Genomic DNA, 24,440 nt, shown 5'->3' with positions numbered 1-24,440 from the left:
CAACTGACGGATAGTTTTGTGGTGGAGAAGGGGGTCAGGCAAGGGTGCGTCCTGGCCCCCTTCCTATTCACCCTATACACCAACGGCCTAGAGGCCGCCCTTCTTGAGGGCGCAGTTGATCTCCCTGTCATTGGTCGTCGGCAGATACCAGCATTATTATATGCCGACGACGCAGTTATCCTGGCCCGAACCCCAGTCCAGCTACAACGGGTTCTGAACAAGTACTGCTCGTTTATGAATAGTCTGAATCTAAAAGTAAATATAAAGAAAACTTTTGTGATGCATGTTGGCCCAAAGACTGGAAACCTCAGGAAAATCTTCGTGAACACGGCCCCTCTCGAATGCACAGCTACATATCCCTATTTGGGAATCTTATTCGATGAGGCACTCAAATGGAAGGAAGCCATCAAATCACGCAAACTAGTCTTCCTAAGGGCGGTTGCCGCACTGAAATCTTTTGCCCAAAAACTGGGGAAAAGACCCCCTGCAGAAATGCTCACAATATATAGGGCAAAGTGTGTCAGTGCTGCAACTTATGGGGCAGGGATTTGGGGTGGGGCGAACGTAGACCAGCTCCAGCTAATTGTAAACTCTTTCCTTAGGTATTTGCTGGCAGTCCCGAAAAGTTAGACAACATATGGGTGCCAAATTGAACTGGGAGTGGATTATCTAACAGACATTATAAAAATCCAACCAGTTATGTTGTGGAGACGAATTTGGGTCACGGACCAGTGTCATCTAACGAGGTCAATTGTGAAGGATTGTATGAAGTTAGACAATACTGGAAAAATAGGATGGCTAGCATATGTAAAGTCATTCTTAACAGACATAGGTCTTGCAAGGTTTTATTTGGATATTACAAGGAAGGAGTTAAAAATGGTTTGTTTGTCACACTTGAATGTACTCCGGCTGTTGAGTGAGATAGGGAAACCTTCTGTCCAGCAATGTCTGTTAATGCAAACAGACAGCCCCTACTATTCAGCCATACCTGAACTACAACATAAACCAATATGGTAAATTTCTGTTGACCCGTTTCAGGTTCAATGTATTTCATCGTCTGATTTCTTTCCCTTCCCAGAATGATTGGACCTCAAATCTATCCCCCTGTCCCTGTGATCTAAGTTCGTCACAATCTACCATACATGTTTTGTTTTTCTGCAAATTGTATTCAATTCCACGGAGGCGATGGATTGTTCCCATTTTAAAGGCATGGAACTTGAGGCAGTGTCGCCCAGCCTTTTTGGCCTTCCAGTGCCTGGAAAACGAACTTATAGCCAAACCTGTAGCCTACTTTCTTAAATTTTGTATTAGGCACCGTGCAAATCTGTGAAAAATGTACAGCTAGTGTGAATGGAGCTGACTCGCTCCAGATTGGCCAACATGTGATACAAGTCGGTACCATTAATTTTAACTGCTTTCGTTTTGTACAATAAGCATCCCTAAAGCAAGCTTTTAATTAACTGTACATTTATGTGTATTTTGTCTTAATCCTCGGACAATCTAAATAGTCCCGTTCTAATGTTTTTAAATAATCATGTAAACAATGTATTTTATGTACTTTTATGGTGTTTCAATGATTGTCGAAACCAGAATAAAGACAATTTGATTTGAACATAACCAGTAACTTGTTCAGCTGACATTGCAGAGATAAACCCGGAAACATAGATAGCAGGTTTTTAAAAAAAGGCTGCGTTAAGGTAAGGAACACAGCAGCGTCTTGTCATTTACTTATTCACATAAAAGAAATAACATATAGGAAGCATTCTAATTAACTCTCTCTTTTCTCCACTCCTCTATTTGTCAATTATCAAGACTATGGGTCTGATTTTAAGTTCAATGGGTAACCCGACTTGTTAGAGATCTCTGCTGGCCCTGTGGCGCTCTCTGGCCCTTCAGAGGAGCAGTAGCAATGGTGGCTCCTCTGAAGGCACTGCAGGGGTGGTGAGCGGCTGCCATGTTTCAGGCGCCCATTCACCAATATTTGTGTTTTTCAAAAACAAGCTTCCAAAGCTGGAGTTTGTTTTTAAAAACAAATAACTAATCACTCTCACACCCTTGGAACTTTCTCCCTGATTAATTTTCTCCCAGGAAGTGGGGTTCATTTAAAAAGAAATTCTCATCACGACTGCCAGGTATTCCCTGGTGGTCCTGAATAAGAGAAAAATACATCAGACAGCCTGATCTAGAGAGGAAGGGCCATCCGATGTATTCACACTGATGCCACTCAAGCAAGGCTGGACACATGACAATCCTGCTGACTTGCACTAGATCAGGCAGACCATTCGTTTGTTGGACAGGGTACTCCACCACATTTGTGGTGGAGTACCCTGCTCATCAAACTCTAAATCAAGACCTCTATATTTTCTGTGTTATGCATATATCTCTAGGTCCGCTTCAATATGTCCATCAGTCTTTCTATGATGTACCTGTTGTACGAGTTACTTACCTTCGGTAACGATGTATCTGGTAGAGACGATTCTAGCCGCAGATTCCTTAACGTAGAATTATCCCCAGGCGTGAGACTGGATCCGGAAAACTTTTTGCCACAGCATCCCTGCGCACCAGGGGGACAGCATTACGCGACTCCGCCCAGGCGTCGTCTGCGTACGTGACGTCAGCGAGGTTCCATAAGTCCCACCCCGGCGCGCCTACGTCAGTTTTGTTAGGAGAACTTTTCCGCACCACAACGCTGAGCCAGCAGAGAAGCTGTGGGAGCATGGGAACAGTGTGTGAAACAGCAGAAAAATGGAAAAGAAGGAATGGTGTCGAAGAACACCATAAGAACCAGTGCCAACACTGCAGTACCCAAAACAGGGAAAGAAGAAAGAACAGAGCACAGCCCTGAGCAGCCACCCTGCCAGTATGAAAATAGTTCCCGCTTAAGACAAGGAACATATGCAAAATGTCATGACAACATGCAGCAGGACTACAACCCCGACCAAGACCCATCAAGGGGAGCCAGTTCCAAGACAAACAGGGAATGACAGACCTCCAAGGCAACCCTAGAACAGAGTGCGACAACCTCCCTAAGGGAGCCAGGGCAGGGCACGGCCAAATGACCCAAACTCAGAGGGTAGCAGAGGGACCAGGACCCTCAGGAACAAGAGGGATGAAAGAACACCAGCCTCAATCCTGGAGCAACCAGAGTAGAGGGGCACAGGAGTACCTATAGACCCAGCCTCTACATTGCCAAGGAAGAGGAAGGAACAAAGCAAGACAACGTCTTGGCGAGAGAGCGAAAGAATGCACTCACTCATCATAGTCATCCGCCGGCGAGTGCAGAAGGGCAAGCCAAAGGGTCCTCGCAGAACGGGGAGGAAGGGCGGGCCGTGAGGAATCTGCGGCTAGAATTGTCTCTACCAGATACATTGTTACCGAAGGTATGTAACTCGTACATCTGATAGAGACTACTAGCCGCAGATTCCTTAACGTAGCATAGATACCCTAGCCATACCCATGGGGAAGGAGGGTCTGCGGAAGGACCCCACCAGCCTGGACATGACAGAGGGTCCCACAGGGGACTAGTCCAATGAACAGGGTGAAGAGCCCCGCCCTCCCAGGCATGAGGGGGAACCCCCACAAGCAGAAATCCACCAACCCCAAGAAGGGTGTGGGAAGAAGAAGAAAGCCTGTTCACTCTCAACAGAGGAACCAAGGGAAAGGCCAGGGAGGCTGAAGCACCCCATGCCCCTAAAAGGCAACAGAGCTTCTATCCAATGCCAGGGCAAGGAAGAGGAAGAAGAAAAGCCTAGAGGGCCCAAGGAAACGAGGAAAAAGAAGGCGAGCCCACCATGCACTCAAGGCAATAGACGAGACAGAGCGGCGCCGGCAGTAATGAGCCACCGAAAGCAGGAAGAACAGCTCGGGCCCCAGGAAGACCGGGCAGGCTATGCCTGACGAAGGGAGAAACACAGAACCAACCCAGCCTCCAGGACAGGAGCATGAAGGCGAGGAAATGCCCGGACACACTACTACGAGGGGTCCGCGCACACGACCCAAAGAAGCATCAGCAACATACATAAACGCCATGGAGAGCAGAGACACAAAGGCGACCAGAACTCCCTAGCAGAGCGCAAGCTGTATAACAGCTACGACTACCCCACATAGCGTACGTTAAATCCCAATGCAAGGGAACCCTCTTTGGAAGAAACTTCCGCAGCAGAGGAAAAAACAAAAGAGCCACGGGGGGGAAAACCCACAGAAGACTTGTTAAGCAGCCCAAAACAAAAACAGAAGGCCTAATCTCAGGGCCAATTATGTGCAGATAACTCAAGCAAACACACACACAGTCAACAAAGGGCCGTCCAGCAGCCAACAATGCCACAGTCTCAGCAAGAAGGACTCGAGTGGCCATAAAACACACCTCACAGCCAGGGCAGCCTGCCCAAAAGAAGGTCCAAGAACCAGATAAACTCAGCAGTAACTGAGGGGGAGAAGGTGGAGGAGGAGAAAGAGGAGGAGGAGGACTGAGCCCTGCCAAGAACCTCTGGATGGCGGAGTCTGCTGGGGCATGGAATAACAGAGTGCTATTGAATGGAAGATCAACCAGCCACTCCTGAACATTTTCAGGGAACACACCATCTCGAAGCTAAGCATGCCGACCAAGGGCGACCGAGGAAGCCATGGCATGGCCCACCACCTCCGAGATGTCCAGAGCGGAGCGGAGAATAAACGCCGCTAGCTCCCGGCCATCCAACGCATGATGGCGTAAGTTGACCTGAACGGTCTCCTGTGAAGCAGTGGATCCCATGGACTCAGCAGAGTCCCACAGAGAAGAGGCGGCCCTAGCCAACACTCATAAGGTGTTAAGGGCCCGCAAAGCGTCGCTGGTCGAGGCAAACATGTTGTGCCCTCAAGTCCAGCCAGCGTACCTACCGGGACGGCGGCAACAACAGTGGCGGCAGGGAGGGAAAAACAGCCCGCAAATGTGGACTGGAGGCAGAGGAGTGGAGGGAAAGACACGCCGAGTCACTTGGCGCTGGAAGGTGCCGTTGCAGGAGGTGTTGGGGCACCGGATCGCCTGTGGCGGGACGCCCCCAGGTCCCCATCAGGGAAGAAAGGAGCGAACCCTCAAAGGGTAGCAATAGCTTCCTCCCACCAGAGCCCTGGGGGAGAACCTCCAAAAGGTGGTCTGCCGGGAAATGAGCAAGCGGGTCACCAATGTGCAGAATACCCACAGCCGTGGACACTGCGTGAGTGAAGGCCGCACCCGCCTTCTTAGGGCCCTGCAGTGGAGAAGCAGCTCCTCCGTGGGATACGGCTGTAAACTAAGACGCCCGTCCCCGAAGCCAAGCGGGGCGGGGCGGGCAAAGACCAGACCTGGAAGTTCGAAGGAGGAACCGAAGAGTGGGGGACCTGTTGCACCTCCGGAAAACGCCGCAGCATTGGTAATGGTGGGGAGCTGCCCATTGATGACGCCGGTGAAAAAGCCACCATGCGGCGGCCTGCCTCCGGTGAGGATGACGCCAGCAGGCACCCAACCTCCGGAGAAGAGGGAGCACCCTGAGACCTACTTTGGTGATTTGCGCGCTTAATAAGAATGTCTGACTATGACTATGACTATCCGAAGCCGAATCCGCAACTCAATGTCTGTCCGGTGTCGTAGAGTCTGCAGCCCGAGGCAGGACGTCATCACCATCCGGCGCCGAAGGAGACGCCGGATAGGGCTCCTCCAAATCACGCAGCGCCGGAGACCGGAGCCGAAGTGGCCAAGGGGCGGCGCCGGATCGGCACCAACTCGACCTCTGACGAGGCAGCCGCCTGCGTGGAGGGATGAGAGGGACCAGGGGAGTGACAAGAAGCCCTCTGCAGCCTCGGCCCAGAATGTGACGTAGGTGGTCCGCCGACGCATGCAGCGCCGCCAGGGCCGATTCAATCTCCGACTCGACCTCCGATGAGGCAGCTTCCTGCGTGGCGGGACGAGAGGGGCCCGGAGGGGGACAAAGGGCCCCGTCCAGCCACGACCCAGAGCAGGATGAGCGGGTCTACCGACCCTTGTGGCGCTGCCAGGGCCAGCAGGCGCCGGCGCCGTAGCGGCGTCAGCTCAGCCGTGGTAAAGGTCGTCGCCTGTCTAGAGGGCGGAGTGGGACTCGGGGATGCGACCCGAGCCCCGGTGACCTCCCGCGTCACCACAGGAACTTGCGCAGGAGTTTGCGTGATCCGAAGGAGGAACCCCCAAAGGTCCGCACCCCAACAGCATCATATCCTCCAATCCTGGAGCCGAGCCAGTCGGTGCCAGAGCCGCCGGCGACGCCGCAGAGGGCCGCGCAATGCAAGGGATCCGCCGACGTCCCAGCATGGGAAGGAGGAGGAGACACCAGCGAGGCCTGCAAAGTCGCCGCATATGTCTCCATCTGGGCTCTCAACGCCCCCTCACTGGGAAACCGTAGATAGGAGGACGACACGCAGGGCCGCATCACCCGCGGAGAGCTCACACCCCCGGCAGGCCGAACACCAGCACCCGGGGACAAGCTGCAACACTCACTCACTGGGGAGCGGTGCTCGTGCGACATCGGAGAGGGATGAGGACGCCGACGAGTACGGCCGCTTCTGAAACAGTCTGCCAAGGCTGATCGAGGGGAAGAAGCCGATCTTGAGCGACGCGCCGAGAGTAGTTTCTTCCGGCGCTCCCGTCGTGACTTCTGCTTCAACTGTTGGCACGCCTCACAATCAGTGGTGCCGTGATCTTCCCCTAACACCACATGCAAATGAGGTGAGGGTCCATCGCCGACATAAGGCGCACACACGATATGCAAGTCTTAACCCCTTCCATGCTGATGACGGCCAGGAGCCGTCATGGCACACAGTGCTTGTGTGCTGATGACTGCTCCCGGCCGTCATGACCACACCCATTTCTATTGTGGCCCAGCACAGGAGAGGATTATCAATAGCAGCCAAGGTGTTAAAGCCCGAAGGCATTCACACACTGTTCCACCAAAAAATATCACAATGATGAAAGAAAAAGGGGCCTAAACAGGCCCAAACAGGGACCGGATCCAAAGAAAAAACTGACATAGGCGCACCGGGGTGGGACTTATGTGACCTCGCTTACACGGACAACGCCTGGGCGGAGTCGCGTGATGCCATCTCCCTGGCGCACAGGGATGCTGTGGCAAAAAGTTTTCCGGATCCAGTCCCACGCCTGGGGATAATTCTACGTTAAGGAATCTGCTGCTAGTAGTCTCTATCAGATACTGAGGCTTGTGTGTTTAGTACAGGTTTAATCTTATGGTGTGTGTGTGGGTTTATTTGAACCCTGTGGTTTACTCAGCACGTGTTGTTTATGCGGTGTTGTCACACCCTTGTAATTATAAAAGGTATGTTACAGGTGACCAGGTGTCTCTTGCTCGCGACTTCTGAAGAAGTAATAGTGCACAGTTAACAGCAGCAACATGCAAAGTGTCAAGAGCCTGATTTAGAGTTCGCTGGCCGGGTGACTGGCAGGGTTACTCAGACACAAACGTGACAGATATCCTGGCCGTCGTGTTACAAGCACTACTGAATATGATATAGGGGAGCCTTGTTTCTTTCTTTCATACTTTCTATTTCTCTTGTTTTCATTATCTTTATTACTCTTTTTTTTCTCTTTCTTATTGCTTTGTCTGTTTCTCTCTATTCCTGGTTTATATTTCTTTCATTTCTTAATTTAAGAGTGCTCAGCCTGGGGGCGCGGCTTGGCGCGCGGCAAGATGGCAGCGCTGTAGTGCTGCTCCACGGGCCACCGTGCAATATCCTGAAATATCCTGCCCTATCGGAGACAGATGCTTGCCTGTTTGGAACGGAGCGGACTGTGTTCATAAACTGCTACCAAGCGTGGGGTCTACGGAGACTGAGGTGAGCCGCGGTGCTTAGTTAAGTGGCACCGGACATCGCCCCCGGCTCCGGGCACAGTACGGAGTGTGGCTGCAGTGAGGCCCATCGGACGCTACTGGGGAACACTACAGGTCCACGCAACCACCGAAACAGCAGAGGAGACTGTGCCCGGTGTATAACGGCTGGATACAGGACGCAAAGGACCGCCGCGAGCGGACCTCGAGATTCGTGCAGCCGGGGTGAGTGAACCACTGCGGGGAGGTGGCCGGCTCCCATAGTAGGCCACTGTGAAGCTGCTTACTCCACCTCCCGACTCCCGGCATGGACGATTAGTTGCCAGTTAGAGTCCCCAATTGAAGTGACTGTTGCCCCTGTTTTGTACCCTCCCCCTTTTAGATCACAGTGGGGGAACATCTAAGAACTGCTGTGGGCGGCCCTCGAGTTTCGCGCTGCTGAGCGGGGCTCCAGAGAGCCGGGCACCATCACCAGGTCAGCGCCCTGCTCTTGAGGGTGCACTAGGCCGCGGATAGGCCGCGACCCTCGAGGCTGGGACTTTGGTATTGACCGATTGGGCAACAGAGGAAGGGTCATTAGCCATCACTGGGACCTCACCCCTGCCCGTATGGACATGTGTGTGGAGCCACTGCGTTGAGATCTACCGGATGGGAGATTGTGAGTGTCCTTATACACTGTGGTCTCCGTTGATACTCCCATGACCGGAGGACGCCACTGGGCTCGTGGAGTGCCTGTGCCTTTTACTGAGGTTTTGTGAAGCCTGGCGGTGATTACACAAGAGGTGGGAAGGAGGTGCGCCTAACCGACGACCGCCCCTACCGCAACACTTATTCAAGTCTCCCGGGGGTGAGGTTGGTCGCCATTGACGTTGTGCAGGGGAGCCGCCCCAGGTTAGCGTGCAGGGTGAGGTGCGAAGAGTGTAAGGAGGCGGTGACAGTACCCCTAAAGAAAAACGTCGGTGAGTGACGGGACAGTAAGGTCTGAAGGGCGCCAGCTACGTGGTTGTGCCGAGTGACTAGCCAGCTCGAGACTGCAACATGGGCAAGCCAGACAGGGCCCAACCGAAGCTCACATTCGAACTCAGAAAAAATGGCAAACCACCACAATCTGAAACGTCGGACCCAGACATGGAGACCGCGTCTCATGGTGCCCCCAGCCTGCAGAAAGCGCTGGCAGCCATCCAACATAGCCTCCAGGCCATAGATGGGAAGATTGAAGCCCTCAATGGTCGCATGGACCTGTTCTCCGCCAAACTCGACAAGCAAGCGGCCCGCATTGGCGAGGCGGAACAAAGGATCTCCGACGCAGAGGATGGACTCCTCCAACAGGTGGGGGAAAAAACGTCAGACCTCACCAAGCTGCTTGCGGTCATACAAGCGAAGAACGAGGACATCCAAGCACGCTCGAGGCGCAACAATATTCGCGTGCTGGGGCTGCCGGAGTCGACGAATGTGGGCCGGATGGAGGACTATATGGAGACCATGCTACGAGAGGTGTGCGGCCATGTTTGTGGTGGAGAGGGCACATCGGTCTTTGGCGGTGCGTCCACCCCCGGGTACCCCGCCAAGGCCTATCATTGTTCGCCTGCTCAACTACCGGGACAGAGACACTGTTCTGCGTATTACTAGGCGGAAGGGCAAAGTAGTATACCAGAACACTCCGTTATCATTCTACCCGGACTTTACGGCTCAAGTACAGGCAGCGCGGAAAGAATTCCAGAATGTGAAAAAACTGCTCCTGCAAGAAAACATCCCCTATGCCATGCTGTATCCTGCGCGACTGCGGATCGGCGAGTATGATGGAGGGAAAATCTTTGCGACGCCGAAACAGGCCATGGCATATGCTAAATCCTTGCAGAAAAAGCGCAAATCTGATGGCTCCACTTCTGAGGTTGATGACTGAGTATGACAATGCTTGAGATATGTATCTTTGTTTTCTGAATGCCAGTATTGTGTTCCTTCCTTTGTTTTTTCAATACTGCTGGAACTTTGGGGATAAGGAGTGGGACGGGCGGTTGCACAAGCGGTGTTTCTCCTCGAATGGCGGAAATGTTGTTGGGCTTAAACAATGTAATGTACTTACAGACTATCCGAGACGGGAGGGATAATTGACAGTTCCCAATGTCCGTATGGTATATGGAGTGCTGATTGCTCCTACGTAGTCACTTATGTCACTAATGTCAGCGGTCTCTGAGGTGTGGGTAAAGTAGACTGCGGTGGCCCACTTCCACCTAGCGCCGGGAGTGTATGTCACCACCACGGCCCTCAATGGGAATGCCCCAAAAAGTATATTGGTTGTTGTTGGGTATGTTGGGGCAAGGGGGGTGGGTGTATTGTGTCTTTGGCGGGTTGGGGGTGCCAAAGTGGGTGGTAGGGGGGGGTCTGAGTCTGCTCACTGCTTAGTTACTGTACTGGTGATATTTGCATAAACTGAGGCGTGTTATTTCTCGTTGTGGGGAGATGATGGCTTGAGATTGGCTACAAGGGGGAAGTCTGAAGGGTGAGAAGTACGGGTGTATTACTTGGAATGTACGTGGGCTGAATACGCCTAAGAAGACCAGGCAGGTGCTCGCGCACTTGGATAGGCATGGTGTCCACATAGCCTTATTGCAGGAAACCCATCTAACTAAACATACGGAGGGGTCTATAGCAAGGCGTTGGGCCACCTTTCGTTTGGCCTCTTCATACTCTAGCTCTGCCAGAGGTGCCTTAATCCTTGTGAAGAAGGGGCCACTGGATACCAGGGTAGATGGAGAGGGGAGATGGGCTGTCGTGCGGGGTAAGTTGGGGAAGGTGTTGGTGACAATAGCTAATATTTACGGCCCGGTGGTTGATGAGCCAGCATCTTTTCTATCTCTATTTCAGGTACTGCGTGAGTGGCCGGAATCGGCCTTGTTGCTGGGGGGGGCGATTTAAACACCTGTTTAGATCCACACATGGACAAGTCTCCCTCATCTAGTCAACGTATGATCAAGGTTGTCCAATGTGTGTGGGATTTCATGGAGGAGAGGGGGTTATCGGACATCTGGCGCTCCCGACATGCTGGAGCTAGAGAGGGCACGCATATCCCACCTGCTTACAATACATGGTCACGGCTAGATTACTGGCTGTTGGGTGGTGAGGCGAATGGCTGGGTCACTGAGGTTAGCGCCCTCCCGAGGATCCTTTCGGATCACAATCCGGTTATATTACAACTCCTAGTGCCACACAACATACACAGGCCATTTACTTGGCAGTTTCGGGCAGACTCTCTCCTAAACCCTGTATATGAGGATACCATTAGGAAAGCCATAGTACAGTATTTTGATCTGAATGTGGGCTCGGTTGATAGCGCGGCCACCCTGTGGGAGGCCTTCAAGGTCACAATAAGGGGAGTATGCATAGGTACGCCGGCAGGCATATTGCAGGACTTAAGGGGGCAATTGCGGCGCACCAAGGATAAATTGCGAGAATTGGAATCCTCTTATGATGTAACGCCCTCGCCTGAGACACTTACACTCATTCGAGAATACATTGACGAATACAACACATTAGCTGCCTCTGAAGTGAAGTACTTGTCTAAGAGGTTTGTGGCAAGAGCGTATGGGGAGGGTGGCCGGCCGGGCCGAGTGCTGGCTAACCGTCTTCGTGACCGTATGGATGCCCCCCAGATAGAGCGCATTGTGGACGATGGGGGGGGGGGGGAACACATCACCCCTGGGGACATCCTAGGTCAATTTTGTAGCTTCTATGAGACACTTTATACCTCTCGAGGTGACCTGCCAGAATCCGCCTTAACAGACTACCTTTCGGATACAGCTTGCGCATCGTTATCTGATGTACATAGAAAATTCTTAAGCTTGCCCATCGATGTGCAAGACGTCAAGGACGCTATACTATCAATGCCCAACAAGAAGGCTCCTGGGCCCGATAGGCTGTCAGCAGAATTTTATAAGCAATATGTTGACTTGCTTGCGCCTCACCTCTTGGCAGTGTATGCGGAGGGGCATGAGGTTGGCCATCTCCCTCCATCCCTCCGGCAGGCACTTATTATCACCCTGATAAAGAAAGATAAAGACCCATCACGGTGCGAATCGTATCGCCCCTTATCCTTGATTAACATTGACGCCAAAGTCCTCTCTAAAATATACATCCTTTAATGCCCCTACTGGTTTTACCAGACCAGTCTGGCTTCATCCCGGACCGCTCCACGTCTTGGAATCTCAGGACGATTTTTGCCATGTTCCATGTGCTGAACCCCGAGTTGCCTGCTGTGGCTGTGCTACTGGATGCAGCCAAGGCGTTCGACTCCATCGAATGGAAATACATGCTTTCCATATTGTACAGGATGGGATTCCCCCTGTGTTTGTCCGGTGGGTTCAAATTTTTACTTTGGCATTCCGGCATATCAATCGAAAAGACTGCAACTAGTGCCAAACCAGTGCCAAACCAGGCTGCTAGAGTAATATATCGCCAGGCAAGAATGCAGTATGTCACCCCTCTTATGAAAAAGTTACATTGGCTTCTGGTAGTCGAACGCAGTGCATTTGGGATGCCTCCTCTTTAAAGCGCTCCATGGCAACTGCCCATTGTCTGTATCTACTCGGGTCCAGAAATATATCCACTTTCAGGATCTTAGGTCTTCCCATTTGAATCCCCTAGCTACTCCGTCCTTTAAACGCTAGAAATCGCGGGGAATAAGATTTACGGTCCTGGCCCCTCAATTTTGGAATTCTCTCCCTCGGGACATTAGATCGATGATATCATATCCTCAATTTTGGAAACTATTAAAGACCTGGTTTTTTCGCCAGGCTTATGAATGAAATACTTAGCGGCAGGACTCCCTTGTCCGCAGCACCATGAAACGTTGTGGTGTGCGCACGCTTTATATGTCTTTATTAGACAGCTCACAGTCCAGTTCACTATTTGTGGCATTCTTTTGGAAGTCAGTCTGTGAGGGGTGCCACAATGGTGCCATAATCCCTCACAAACCTCCTACAGTACTAGGGAAGCCAAGGAAGGCTCTCACTTGAGTCTGGGTAGTTGGAGCCACCCAGTCCAGAATCGTCTAGATCTTGGGGTGTAAGGGTTGAACCTGGCCTCCACTAACAAGGTGACCCAAGTATGCAACCTTTCCCTGCCCTATCTGACACTTGAATGCCTTGATAATGAGGCCTGCACTTCTCAGAGCCCACAGTACTTTCCTAAGGTGGTTCAGGTGATCCTGCAGGTGGAGCTAAAGTCAGCAATAGTGTGTAGAAATGCTGCATTCAAGGATTCCAACCCAGCAAGGGCTTAGTTCACCAACCTTTGAAAAGTGGCAGATGCATTTTTCAAACCAAAGGGCATTACAGTGAACTGATAATACCCATCTGGGGTTGAAAATGCAGATATTTATTTTGCTCCTGGAGTCGTCAGACCTATATGCCAGTACTCTGATGTGAGATCAAACATACTCAGATACTTGGCTGCTCCCAACCTGTCAATAAGTTAATCTGCCCATGGAATTTGGCATGCATCAGTTTTGATCACAGCATTCACGCCCCAATAGTCCACACAAAACCTCATTTCTTTCTTACCATCCTGGCTATGAGGCTTGGGGATTAAGACAACTGGGCAGGTCCAGGGGCTCTCAGAAGGCGTTAGAACTCCCAATTCCAGCATCATGCTTATTTCAGCTTTGATGCTCTCTTTCACATGTTCGGTCGGCCTGTATGTTTTATTCTCGAAAGGTAGCCTTTCATCAGCGTCTACAGCATGGATACACCAGCTAGTCTGGCGACAGGTCAAAAAGAAGAGCTCAGCAAACTGATTTAGGACTTGCCTGCAATCAGTCTCCTGATGGGCAGGTAGGGTGTCTGACAAGACCACACCTTCCACTGACCCATCTTTTGATTGCTGGACAGGTCAGGGGCAGGTTCACTCTTTGCTTCCCGATCCTCATCTGTAACCATGAGCATGGTCACATCTGCCATGTCATAGTAGGGTGTAAGGCGGTTAAGATGGACGACCCTCTTATGGTTCCTGTCTGAGCCAGAGTCTACCAGGTAGGTGACCACCAGTTTTCTTTCTAGGATAGGGTAGGGTCCACTCCACTTACCTTGCAGAGCCCTAGGAGTCACAGGCCCCAAAACCCACACCATCTGCCCTGGCTGGAACTCAACCATAGCAGCCTTTTGGCATTACCAGAGCTTCTGGAGCTAGGCTGGCCTCGACGTTTTTGCTTGCTATTTCCACGTACTCATACATCCTGGAGCAAAAGCCAAACACATAGTCCACTATATCTGCTATGGTTCAACAAGAGGTTTCTCCAATCCCTCTTTCACAAGGCACAGTGGTACCGACAGGAAACCCAAACAGAAGTTAAGATAAGGAGGACCCTACTCCTTTCTGTGGCCCTTCCCAATAGGCAAAAAGCAAGCAGGGAAGTAAGATATCCCTTCTTCTTTTGAGTTTTTCAGGAAGTCCACCGATCATGCCCTTCATTGTCTTGTTAAATCTTTCAACAAGGCCATTACACATAGCAGAGTGGCTTTGGCCACACTGACCAGGACGTATGCAGCGGGGGATTTGGACCCCTAATATTATGCCGTTCATTTTCAACACGCAGCTCGATGGCTCAACACAGTCCCTAGTTGGGAAATTCGGCTCTCGGCGGGAATGGTGGATGCTGGTTGTCTTCCGGAGCTGTTAATGGAAGAATCGGGAACACCAAGAGATAATCCATATATTGTGCGACAAACGGCCAGAGTATGGCATTGGTTTGTAGTGAGAGTACTTAAGCGCGCACCATTCCATAGGGAGCTCCTAATCTAGATATTAAAACCAATCAGGCAGATGGCACTCAGTATGTCCTTCAAGGCATGGAGTGAGGGGGATGCGAGCAATAAGGTGAATTGCACCCAGATGAGACTTATCCCCTTTAAACATGCCCGCAAAGAGTTTGGTCTAAGCCAGGGGCAATTTTTACAACATGCGTGCTTGGCAGACACAACTAAGCACAACTGGCCATGCTGTCCGACAGCTCGGCCGCATACTCCAACCCTTGAGATACTGCTAACCTATGGTGCGTGTAGACACCTAATTATGCATCTTTACAGAACAATGCGATCAGATACAGTAGGCACTACACACGGGCCCGAGAGGCCTGGGATTTAGACTTTGACATTCCAATGGAAGATCAAGACTGGCAGCAGGCCTGTGAACTAATACGCATGGTTTCTAGTAATGCCCATTTTCGACTGATACATTATAATTTTCTGCGAAGAACCTACTAAACGGCGCAAGACCTTCATCGAATGGTCGGGTCTTGGCCAGATATATGCTTGCGCTGCAACATTGTGGGGGCTGATTTCGTACATTAACCATGGTCCTGCGATGCAATACACTCCTTCTAGCAACAAGCTGTCGAAGAAATGGTGCATGCCACAAAACTAAGTATTGAGCTGACACCCAAATGCTGTTTATTAGGCCTGTTTAGATGTCAGAAGGGCGCAAGATAACCTATACATTTTGTCAGTCGCCTATGGTACTGGCATGACGTAGAATTGCAATCACATGACTGCCCCAGCATGCCCCAGCGATTGTGCTCTGGCATCGAGATGAACTTCTTCTCATGCTGAACGGTTTGATGCTGCCTCTCTTGTCATCGAGCCTGATGATCGGGTAGAGTTCTCTTGGACCAAAACGACTTACAAGGGTCGCAGTCTTCCTTCTTGTGCTCCGGAGAGAGGAACAAGTTACAAACTTGATGTACGTCGGTGGAGGGTACTTGGTGTGGCACTCAGGACAGAAATAGAATGGAGTCCGTTCCATTTGCAGATGGCTGGCCCTACGCAGCAAGGCCCGACGGTTGCCCACAAGGTTTTCTATCAAAAATGGAGAGTTTTCCAAACTATTTGAAACGAGGAGAACAGGGAAATGTGTACTGAAACAATACAGTTGAGGGTAGAGTGGACTGCGCACTAAGGGGAACCCGAAGAGCGGTTTCAGAGTGCAGCAATATGCACCCGAACCCGTTTGGGGTAAAAAACAATCTAACAATGGAGTCAATGCCCATGTGCACTATCACCGAAAGATGGTCACCTTACCTCGTGACTGGAAAGACTTCTTCAAAGATAAACAACTTGCAAACATCCGGACCCAACACAAGATGGCAGGAGTATGCAAAGCATTGCATCTACAGCATACATGCCTAGAACAGAGGATTAATGGCCCCAAATCCCTGCTGTGGTATCGTCATGTTGTGGCTGAGTGTGCCATGTGATGTGGCAGGCTATAGTGCTTGGTGTGATTTGGTCATTTTTGACAAGGTGGAGTACTGAAGGCTTAGGCGTTTTTTATTTTCTTTGTTTTTGGGATCGTGTGATATAGTGCGGTACCTACTGTATGATGTAAGTAAATAATTGCTATTATACAGTAAGGATGTGGGGTGAGTGTATTTAGGTCTGAAGACATGCTGATTATATGCAGAATAACAGGTCCGGGAAGTCACTGCTGACTAGAGCTGGTTAGCAGCTGCACAGACCTTGGGCATTGATCCTATTGAGGATAATATGTGACGGGCCGATGGTGACTGGAGCTGGCTAGCAACAACGCTGGCCTCTGTTATCCATTACAAGCAGGGTAACAATACATGTCAATATTCACTGGAACTGGTTGGCAGTAAAGTTAACCTCTGGTTTTGAATATTAGCAGGAATTAAGGTACAGGGGTCACTACTGACTGGAGTTACTTAGCAGGATAATAGGTCTCAGGGAGCCAATATTGACTGAAGCTGGTTAGCAACAAAGCTGGCCTCTGGTATTCATGACAAGCAGGCTAACAATGCATGTCAATATTGACTGGAACTGGTTGGCAGTAGAGTTGACCTCTGGTTTTGTAGATTAGCAGGATGTAAGGTACAGGGGTCACTACTGACTGGAGTTACTTAGCAGGATACTAGGTCTCAGGGAGCCAATACTGACTGAAGCTGGTTAGTATGATCACTAGTCCCAAGGTGCTACTAATGACTCAAGTTGGCTAGGATGATAACAGGTCCCAGGGACCAGTACTAACAGGAGCTGGCTAGTAGGCTTACATACAGGTCCAAGGGGCCACTACTGACTGGAGCTGGCTAAAAGAATAACAGGCCCAAGGGTGGTGGGGTGCGAGTGGCACCAGTGACCGGAGTTGGCTAGAAGCATTGACGACCTTTGGTATTGATTAAATGCAGGATTCCAGGTCACAGGTGGCACTGATGAATACAGCTGGATGGCAGCAGTGGTGGCCTCTTGGAAGAAGGAATTGAGAAAGCATAACTGGATATACTGGTTTCTTTAACACCGATAATTGGTTACACATGAATGCCGCACGTGCATTAATATATTACATTACCAAATTACAATGTTCTTATATTAATTTGATGCGACTGTTCGCCTTCATATGCCTGCAAAGTTACATGATTCTATTAGGCCCAGAACCGTTTTATTTAGTGATGTCCATCTCCACACTTTCCTGCACCTTGTCGTAAATTGAATATTGACAAACAGAAGTGTTATTTCCAGAAACAGTGAATTCTGCAGCTTGTCTGTGTATTTTTTATCTGCACCTCACGGACTCCTCACATTCCTCTCGAGAGAAGATCTTGCCTCCTACTCATTAGTATTGTTTTAGTAACTGTTTCTATCACGTGTTCATGTTTTATTGACTTGAATTAGGAGAAAAGTGTATAAAAATACATGGGTAGCATTAGCATTATATACTCCAACATGCTTTAGGGTGGATGCTCTTGTCCATTGCAAAGACAATTGTCACTTGTTAGTTTGCTTGGCCTTTTGCTATTTTTGCATTAAATTTATGATAGATGTGTTGGCCTCCAGGTGTGTTGTGTTTTATTTTACATATCATAAGAGATGACGAGGAATAGACAGTCCAGTATACACATTCTTTGTATAAATCAACCCACAGTATACTGTTCTGGAGGTTCAGTCCCACAGACATTATCTCTAACTGAACACCCTAGGAAGCATGTGCTTTTCAAACCAGTTGCCCCCTGATGCGGCGTCCAAGTTATTGAATAAATCAGTTTGTCCTGAATTTTAGGAGGGTTACCGTATCTAGTGCACTCTGTTAGAGAGTGCTCACCTGTGGTAGTAAGATGTTACTAGGCACCTTATCACCTATGCATGGTGCAGGGCTTTGAGTTACAGAGCTCCTCACGCTGTGGAGAAGATTAGGTCCTATTTACCCATTTTCCCATATTTGGTCCTGATGAAATGCCAACAGATTGCTCCATGACTACACAAGGCATGAACAAAGTTGACCTGAAGTATAGACCCCAGCTTACCCGCAGGTCCATAGGTGATCAACACTTTCACACAGTGATAGGCGCCCTTAGTTCCTCAATTTCTCTGCCACTGTTTTTAATCTCAACATGGACCAGGAAGATCACATTAAGTATATTGCGGCAACTGGTCGATAGTTGATCTTATATTCAGACTTCACCAATCTCACATCTTATGACACAACATCCTCTGTCCTACTATGCTCATCCAACTTACTTATTAAAAGATCTCCGACAGAGTGCCTTCTAGTGGTGCCCGCCAGGCATTGTAGCACCGGCCTGGTGAGGAGTATAGCCCAATGATGAAACATGTCACCTTCAGGTGAGTAAACACAACTTGTCTTAAAAGCACATGCTTTCTAGGATGTCTGCATTCAGTTACAGAAACTGTCTCTGGGACGAACCTCTGGAACAGTATACTGTGATTTGACTGTTTTATTTTTACAAATATACATAGCAGATATTGGCCCTTCCTTGTTTCACAAAAATGATCGGATTCCTGCCTCAGAGCGCACTTCTTACAGACGAGTATGGGGTTATCATGTTGCTGCTACAAGCTCCTTACCTGTGCGAGTTATCGGGAACGATGCAGGGGGCAGACCCAAACCAGCCACAAGTGGAGATCAATGACAAATACTGAAGAATGAACAGAGCTTCCAAGCTGGTGACCATTACTTAATTGACCCTGAAAATAAAAGACACGTTTTTAGTATTCTGGTGACTCATGACCATAAAAAACAAAGGTTATAAATTCAATATTGTGTCAAATACTTAAACAAGCATTTGCAATGCAATAGGTCTCGCATTAGGAAAGTTTGAGCTATTGGTATTGTAAATGACAATTTTTTTATTTATGTGTTGGTTTTGAAAATAGCAAAATTAATAGCTTTGTCATTTACAATGCCAATAGTTATAACTTTCGCAAATGTGACACCTATAGCATTTGTAATGCAATATGTGTTGTATATACGAGACTAGTAATAAAAGCAAGTCCCTATTTTTCCAAAAATGAAAAGGAATGCAAAATGCGACCACTCATAACTCACAGACCATAACCACATTTCTAATAAAACACAAAAATAGAAAAATAAGATCAAAACAATTTTGAGAAAATATTAAGAAAATTGTACAATTTATTCGATATAAAACAATACTTTTGTACACAAATACAGTGCCATTTAATACAATTAAAAACGTGTCAATTCACATGAAGAATAATAAAATACAGGTTGTCATTATTCTTCATGTGAATTGACACATTTTTAATTGTATTAAATGGCACTGTATTTGTGTACAAAACACGTCCACCACTACCACGCCCACCACCACCACACCTACCACCACCACGTCCACTACCACCATGTCCACCACATCCACCGCCACCATGTCCACCACCATCACCACGTCCATAACCACCACATCCATCACCATGCCTGAGTTAAACTTAGTCCGGCAGATAGAGCATGACATCTTCCACCCTATCAAGCTTGTTGGCGCAATAATCATCTCACAATGGGCTCTACCCGAGTATCTAAATGAGAGTAATAATGCTCTATCATATGTGATGAGCTTACCGTTTTCTGGGACGAATCCGGCATGGTTCCTTGCCCTAGACCGTGTCCGGAAACAGGCGGGCTATCCTTAGGGGCGCCAGCAGCGTGCCGCTGCGCGTCCATGCTGTGGGCACCATAAGTAGGCTTATGCTTAACTACTAGAGCGCTGACCTGTCCCTCGCTCCCCACGAGGGCGAGTCCTCCAGCTGTGGTCACTGGTCCTGCCCAGCCCAGCTCCCGTTCTACTGTTCGACGTAAGTCAGGCTTACCCACAGTGAGTAAGCATTCAATGCAATTTCAGTTTAAAAAACATTTGTTTCAAAAAGCTTTAAATTTAAAATGCGATTGTCTTAGAAGCATCCAGAGTAATTTTAAAAGCGATACATTCAATCATTCAAAATACTCTGGCTTAAAGAGACTGTGCAAACAAGCAAGTTCTCAGTTAGTACTCTCTGGTACTGTGTGTCTGACCTGTGTCAGTTTCTCAGATTCTTCCTGTTTCTCTTGTTAAGCCATGGCAGCTTCTTGAGCTGTGCAGGGTGTGAGCATCTGGAAGGGCAGCCCCAGCCCTCCAGGTCTTTACATGCGGGCCCCTCGGCAGCAGCAGCACTGGGCTGCTGTTTACTTGACTCAGAACTAACATGAAAAAGAAACGTACATATACAGCAAACACTTATTTAAAGGTTAATTGCAGTTAGAACAAGCATTTACAATGCAATAGGTCTCGCAGCATTAAAGTTAGAGTTACTGGCATTGTAAATGACAATGCTTTGCATTAATTTTTTTTTTTTAATTTGCAATTGGTATATAAACATTGTTTGTGAATGGTTAGCTGTTGCTTATGCTAAGCAAAGTTGGCAGTAATATAGAGTGCTAGTCTTGCTTGTTATAAGCATGCTGATTTAAAGCACTCTGATACCTGCACTGACGGCAGGTGGTGTGTGTTCCTGGTGGAAGCGTGCACTGATGGCTGGTGGTGTGTGTGGGCCTGGTGGAAGTGTGCACTGACGGCTGGTGGTGTGTGTGTGCCTGGTGAAAGCATGCACTGACGGCTGGTGGTGTGAGTGTGCCTGGTGAAAGCGTGCACCGACGGCTGGTGGTGTGTGTGTGTGCCTGGTGAAAGTGTGCTCTGACGGCTGGTGGTGTGTGTGTGCCTGGTGAAAGCGTGCCTGGAAGAGCAGTGGTGACGCAGGGCTCCTATGCCCGAGGGAGAGCCCCGCGTAGGCTGCAGATGTCCGGAGTGCCAGTAAGTGAGCCTTACTTGTAGGGGGGGCGGCAGGGGGGTGTCGGTAAGCTCGTGTATGTGTGCGCGCGTGTGTGTATGTGTGCGACGGTTGGGGGGGGGTGTTTCTATATGTGTACATGCGTGTATGTGCGCTCATGTGTGTGTCTCTGTGTGTGTGTCTATGTGCACACATACAGGGGGGTGTCTCTGTATGTGTGCGTGCGTGTAGGTGTGCTCGTGTGTGTGTCTCTGTGTGCGACGGGGGAGTAGGGTGTCTCTGTATGTGTGCGTGCGTGTATGTGCTGACTGTGAGTGTGATCTTTCACTTTCAATTGACGGGGCTGCCCCCCTTTACTCTGGTGAAAGCCAAAAACGGAATTCGAGTCGATCTTCTCATCACACTGAGTTTTCAGGCTGAAAAAATGTCAACGTTTGCTGAGGCCTTGAAAAGAGTGACCCAACTCAGCAGACACAAGGAGACCCAGTATAGCTGCTGTGCAGTACAGACCTTGAGGTACCCAGACCCAGCGGGAAAAAAAAGAGTGACCCAACTCCACCAATTTATTTATGCGATTTTCTATAGCGCGAACTTTACCCGAAGGTGTCAGAGCACTTTGAATAAGCACCAGTTGAGAAACATAAGGACTTAGGATTACATGCGTTACAAAAGAAGGATACACACGGAAAAAATTGCAAATGTACAAGATGTAAAGTCACACAAGGAGGCGATACACGTGGATATACTCTAAGATAGTAAAAAGGTCTCCTGCATTTACTAGTGATTGGAGTTATCTCTGTATACATGGGGAAGGGATAGACATGGATATACTCTAAGAGTCACATAGAAATGGAATAGAGCACAACGGTCTACTGCATAAACTAGTGATTAGAGTTATCTCTATATACATAGGGAAGGGATATGACTGGATATAATCTAAGAGTCACATAGGAATGTAAGAGAGTACAAACATCTACTGCATATACTAGTAATTAGAGTTATCTCTATATACATAGGGAAGGGATACGAATGGATATACTCTAAGAGTCACATATAACAGGTCTACTGCATATACTAGTGTTCAGAGTTATCTCTATATACATAGGGAAGGGATACGGATGGATATACTCTAAGAGTCACGTAGGAATGGAAGAGAGCACAAAGGTCTACTGCATATACTAGTGATTAGAGTTATCTCTATATACATAGGGAAGGGATACAAATGGATATACTCTAAGAGTCACATAGGATTGGTAGAGAGTACAAAGGTCTACTGCATATACTAGTGATTAGAGTATCTCTATATACATAGGGAAGGGATACGAATGGATATACTCTAAGAGTCACATAGGAATGGAAGAGAGTACAAAGGTCTACTGCATATACTAGTAATTAGAGTTATCTCTATATACATAGGGAAGGGATACGAATGGATATACTCTAAGAGTCACACAGGAATGGTAGAGTACAAAGGTCGACAGCATATACTAGTGATTAGAGTTATCTCTATATACATAGGGAAGGGATACGGATGGATATACTCTAAGAGTCACATAGGAATGGGAGAGAGTACAAAGGTCTGCTGCATATACTAGTGATTAGAGTTATCTCTATATACAAAGGGAAGGGATACGAATGGATATACTCTAAGAGTTACATAGGAATGGTAGAGAGTACAAAGGTCTGCTGCATATACTAGTGATTAGAGTTATCTCTATATACATAGGGAAGGGATACGGATGGATATACTCTAAGAGACATAGGAATGGTAGAGAGTACAACGGTCTACTGCATATACTAGTGATTAGAGTTATCTCTATATACATAGGGAAGGGATACGGATGGATATACTCTAAGAGTCACATAGGAATGGGAGAGAGTACAAAGGTCTGCTGCATATACTAGTGATTAGAGTTATCTCTATATACAAAGGGAAGGGATACGAATGGATATACTCTAAGAGTTACATAGGAATGGTAGAGAGTACAAAGGTCTGCTGCATATACTAGTGATTAGAGTTATCTCTATATACATAGGGAAGGGATACGGATGGATATACTCTAAGAGTCACATAGGAATGGGAGAGAGTACAAAGGTCTGCTGCATATACTAGTGATTAGAGTTATCTCTATATACATAGGGAAGGGATACGAATGGATATACTCTAAGAGTCACATAGGAATGGTAGAGAGTACAAAGGTCTACTGCATATACTAGTGATTAGAGTTATCTCTATATACATAGGGAAGGGATACGAATGGATATACTCTAAGAGTCACATAGGAATGGCAGAGAGTACAAAGGTCTGCTGCATATACTAGTGATTAGAGTTATCTCTATATACATAGGGAAGGGATACGAATGGATATACTCTAAGAGTCACATAGGAATGGCAGAGAGTACAAAGGTCTACTGCATATACTAGTGATTAGAGTTATCTCTATATACATAGGGAAGGGATACGGATGGATATACTCTAAGAGTCACATAGGAATGGTAGAGTACAAAGGTCTGCTGCATATACTAGTGATTAGAGTTATCTCTATATAGATAGGGAAGGGACACGAATGGATATACTCAAGGGTCACATAGGAATGGTAGAGAGTACAAAGGTCTACTGCATATACTAGTGATTAGAGTTATCTCTATATACATAGGGAAGGGATACGAATGGATATACTCTAAGAGTCACATAAGAATGTCAGAGAGTACAAAGGTCTACTGCATATACTAGTGATTAGAGTTATCTCTATATACATAGGGAAGCCATACGGATGGATATACTCTAAGAGTCACATAGGAATGGTAGAGTACAAAGGTCTGCTGCATATACTAGTGATTAGAGTTATCTCTATATACATAGGGAAGGGACACGAATGGATATACTCAAGGGTCACATAGGAATGGATGACCAATGAGGGTCAATGAGCATTTTTGATACAAATAATCATCGATCGATGCAGACAACAACAACGTATGAATCCCGGACAGCTGCAGGCTCGAGACCCTCCAGCACCAGACAATCTTTGTGCCTCTTGACCTCACCTGGGGTTTCATGTGGGTCCTGTGGGCCCTGCTATGGTCGGGTTAAAAGAGAGCCGTGGATGAACAACTGCGCATGCGCTGGTGATAGAAAGCACTTCCCACAGGCGGGGTAAAGAGGTCTTAGACTAACTGCGCATGCGCTTTGGACAACATGTTTAAATGCGCATGCGCTGGTGACTTCCCACTGCGCGGGGTAAAGAGCCCTTAGACTAACTGCGCATGCGCTGAGGACAACACACCGCACATGCTGAGATATCTTTAAGCGCCTCGGGTTGGCTCCTCTATGCGGAGGAAGTGTCTTTTCTCTGCGCAGGTTGAGTGAGATCTGTCCAGGACTACGTCCTAACTCGGCGATTTCAGTCCTATCTTCGCTCCGCACATGCGCACCTGTGACGCGTGGTCCTGCTCGTGCGCAGCTGTGACGCGTGGTCCTGCTCGTGCGCAACTGTGACAACGTGTGTTGGTCTGGCCAGTTGGGGTTTGACTCACC

General features: G+C 48.4%; 1 long non-coding RNA gene across 1 annotated transcript in view; it reads right to left on the bottom strand.

Moving 5' to 3' along the window:
* The window catches only part of LOC147661131 (uncharacterized), a 46,737-nt gene extending 22,722 nt beyond the window's left edge, over window positions 1-24,015 (bottom strand). Inside the window, exons 1-2 of the long non-coding RNA XR_015306025.1 lie at window positions 23,951-24,015; window positions 18,695-18,814 (exon numbers count right to left, since the gene is read on the bottom strand). This is a non-coding gene — a long non-coding RNA (uncharacterized LOC147661131). The remainder of the gene's footprint in view (window positions 1-18,694; window positions 18,815-23,950) is intronic.
* Window positions 24,016-24,440: the final 425 nt, after the last annotated feature.

Source organism: Lissotriton vulgaris, unplaced genomic scaffold (assembly GCF_964263255.1).
Source record: "Lissotriton vulgaris unplaced genomic scaffold, aLisVul1.2 SCAFFOLD_620, whole genome shotgun sequence".
Classification (NCBI taxonomy): domain Eukaryota; kingdom Metazoa; phylum Chordata; class Amphibia; order Caudata; family Salamandridae; genus Lissotriton; species Lissotriton vulgaris.
This window is presented reverse-complemented; position numbering and strand designations above follow the sequence as displayed.